Raw genomic sequence first — 3,964 nt, forward strand, 5'->3', positions numbered from 1 at the left:
TTATTTTTATAGCAGTATTATCTTTGGAGTTATTTAAGTCATTGAGTGTACATCTAGCACGGAAGCTAACGATTATGACCGCAACCCGTCCGTTTTTAGAAGATATTTCCATGATTTTGTACTTTATCTTAAACAATTTTGACAGCTAAATCTGAAAAGCACACTTTCATCAACAAAAATGTACAAGTTGCCAAGATTTTGAGGTCTAAACTGGTTTAGGATCTAAAATCCCAACTTTGTGTATAAAAAGTATATTTCAACAAGAATTGATATCATTTTTGTATGTAAAAAATTGTTATGTGTTGTGTTTTTGTCTTTTTATCCTCTGACTAAATATTCCATATTATTTTTTTATTTAACATATTTTCATGTACATTTTAAAAATATTTATTATTTGTTCATAACATGATTGTGCTTGTATTTTAAATTAAGTTGATGAAGAGAATGAAATAACAAGGAAGTCCATCAAACTACATATTTTTTAAATAATTTCGTAAATAGATATGTATAAATGGAGTATGTATTTTTTTCCTTGTAGAATAGATTTTTTGTATATTGTTGTTCAACGTATTTCATATTTTTATTCGTAAAATTTATATTTTTTATAGAGTGCGTAAGAACGTAATCTACTTTTTCTAATAAGCAAAAATAATTATAAGTCAGAAAAGTTGTAGTTTATTTCTTAATAATATTGTACTTTTCCAGCTTTGTTTTACACCGTTTTGAAAATCATATCAGATAGTCCATACACTAAGTAAATCAAACTCCCATAGTATATTTATTACCCAGCTGATTTTTTTCTTTTTTTACATTTTTCCGTATGATAATTAATCCAAAAAGATGCCATTATTATCAATATATCTTATTCTATGGTGGTTGATTATAAGTTGATCAGACAATTAGTTTTTGGTAGTTCCGTAAAGATGTTAGAAAGGTTGGGCTTTCTTGAATAAATCCAGTTTCAACAACCCAATTTAGACAAATCGAACAATTTAGAATTCTTGATTTGGTATTATCTCTGATGGCAACAATTTTACTTCTTTAGAATAAATATTTGTAGAGTGACTTTTTTTTCAAATAATTTAATAAATTTAAAATGATGAAAATGAATTGAAAATTCGATTCCTTTTATTTTAAGAATTGAAACAATCAAATGATTGTCATTAGTTGCACCCTTAAACACAGAAAAGCTCATTTGCAATTAGTTGAATTAAACCACAAATAGTAAGTCACACCCACACCGCTATTACTTTTACAACTTGACTGCCATACAATATAAAAAAGGAAGTTAAGTTGTCGTACTCTGTTTAATACATAGTATGAAAATTCAGGAATGATTTAGTATGGATTTAAAAAAAATATATTTGAGACTTAAATAAGTAAACATATTTTTTTTTATAATTTATTTGAATAATGAGCAACATCAAACAAACCTCTATTTTTGATTTTATTATAATTTATCAAAATATTATGATGTTATTACATCTAAATACGTACAACTTTACATTTGATCTGATGTAAAGTTTATCAACAATAGTAAAAGAAATAGAAAATAACTTTAACTTAACAATGATATTAATAAATATTTGAGTATTTTTTGACTGCAATATAGTTCATGTAGCCAGAAGAGAGTTAGTTATATTTGTCCTTATTTAAGATCATATGACTTAAAGAAGTTAAAAATGATCCCTTGTGACGATATTTGGGTGGTTTTTCATTTTTTTAATTATTCTGTTACATATAGAATAAATTTTATAACTTAGTGAAAATAAAATATGTTTGTATTATAATGCACTATAATAGAAACAAGATTGGTTTTTTGCAAAATATGTGCAATCTCTTAATACATATCTCATATGTTTTATTTGTTTAAATAAACCATTGACATTTTTAAGATATTACTAGAACCGATAATACCGGTCCTCAGACTGAACTGGACCGAAAAGATAATGACCAAGACACCACAAATTCCATATTACCACCCTATTACGCACAAATATGTATGAATATGAAAATATTCATATCAGATAGTGGATTTTTTTAAGTGGACAGATTTTGTTGGTCCATAGGATTCGGGCTTAAGTGGCTTCTGCTGTAATATAAAAAAAATTCACAGCTAAAATTCAAAAGAATAGACCAGTTTCCGAAACGTCTTCTATGGGAACCAGAAAGGAAAAAGTTTAAAATGATATCAAAATCCTTGAACATAAGGATAACGTCGACAATGTTACAATCAGTAATCTACGATTAAAAAAAAAAAAAAAAAACCACAAAATGTTTTTCACAAAAGACGAGGATAAATCAAATCAATCGAAAACTCAACTCAGTATCACTCAAATGATGAATTATTAATTTTATAGAAAAATAATAATGAAGATCAAGATCAAAATGTTGGAACATCAAAAGACAACAAATACAAATCCTTAAAGAAGACACAGACAGAAGAAATAGAAGGAAATCAAAATTAAGTATGTATTAAATTTGTATTCTTCTACAAACAATCGTCAATTGCTATCATTAAATTATTCTTATTAGCCAAAGTAGATTGTCGTAACTAAAAAAAAAGATAAAATTGATTTTTTTTCTTTGGGATAGTCCATATTAGGGTCAATAGAAGTATCATAAATCAAATAAAGGTTTTAAACTATATATAAAATACATAAGTATAATCCAAGAAGTTCGAATAAAAAGACTAAATATAAGAAACTAAACACGTCTATGAAATATTGGACTGTATATGTTACAAGGGTGATCTTATCCAGTGGTAAACATTTTACTATTTCAATTTTTCAAGAACAAAATTTAAACGAGAGGTTTTGCAAGGAAAAATCAACTGAAAATAATACTCGGCACAACTTTTATTCAATATATGTGCCCTAAGCTCTAATAATTTACTCAAAACGAGGCATAAATCCCTTGTAGACCTTGACTATGTAGTCAGACTCGAGCTTGGTCCACTCCTTCTTGATGGAATCCTCTAGAGATTGGAAACTCTTGTAAAGAGTAGCACACAACCTCTCCTTTAGACACACATAGATAGCGTAGTCCTAGATGTTAGCGTCTGAACATTAGGGGGCTACATGTTTTGTTCCAAAACTCTGGAAAGTTGTCTGTGAGAAAGACCTGGGCCTTATCAAAGCGCTGACACGGAGCTCCGTCTTGAGTGGAAGCAAAGTTGTCCCAAACTTTTCTCTAGCCCAAGGTAGTACTTTCCCATTAAGAAGCATCTACACTGAGTTTTCTACTAAAAAATGGAAGGTTAAACTCCCCTAAACCGAAGATCATGGTTCCAGCTAGATTTTTGTTCTGAAGAAATAGTTTACTGGAGCTGAGACTCAGTCTGGCTGTTCGGTTCTGTGGCTGCTCGGCAAATTCACAGTGGGATGAACGGTGAAAAAATTTTCATCGGAAAAGAGTACAACTTTGCCCCAATTTTTGTTGGCCTTGAGAAAATTTAGAGTATTCTTTGCTCTTTCCAACCCTCTCAGCTTACTCTGTTCGTAGATAAGTCATCTTGTTGTCCTTCTCCGTTATTGTGTACCAATTTCATTCCGGCTTGAAAATCACAAAATGTGCATCACTAGATAAGATCAACCCTGTATATAACATATAAATAAATTTACTTTTATAATTTTCTACTTTTCTTATGTTAAAGATTGTGTTTATCTTGACGTTCCACATATGTGTCTAACAGGTTACTATTTGGATCAAACTTGGAATGGAGTGAATATTTCACTTGAAAACATTCACCAGAAAAAATAGAGAAAACTGTTTTGAAATCCAACAAAGTTGAAAACACTATTAATTACTTAATCATTAGTTAAATGAAACAGTTAGGATTGAATTTACTCTCTGAACTGATTATTATTACAAATTTTATGAAAAAAGACAGTAATTTTCATGAACTCAAGACAGAAGGAAGGGAGAAAGAAGCACACCACACATAATATAGGACATTTTCTAT

The sequence above is a fragment of the Lepeophtheirus salmonis genome, chromosome 5 (assembly GCF_016086655.4).
Source record: "Lepeophtheirus salmonis chromosome 5, UVic_Lsal_1.4, whole genome shotgun sequence".
Lineage (NCBI taxonomy): Eukaryota > Metazoa > Arthropoda > Copepoda > Siphonostomatoida > Caligidae > Lepeophtheirus > Lepeophtheirus salmonis.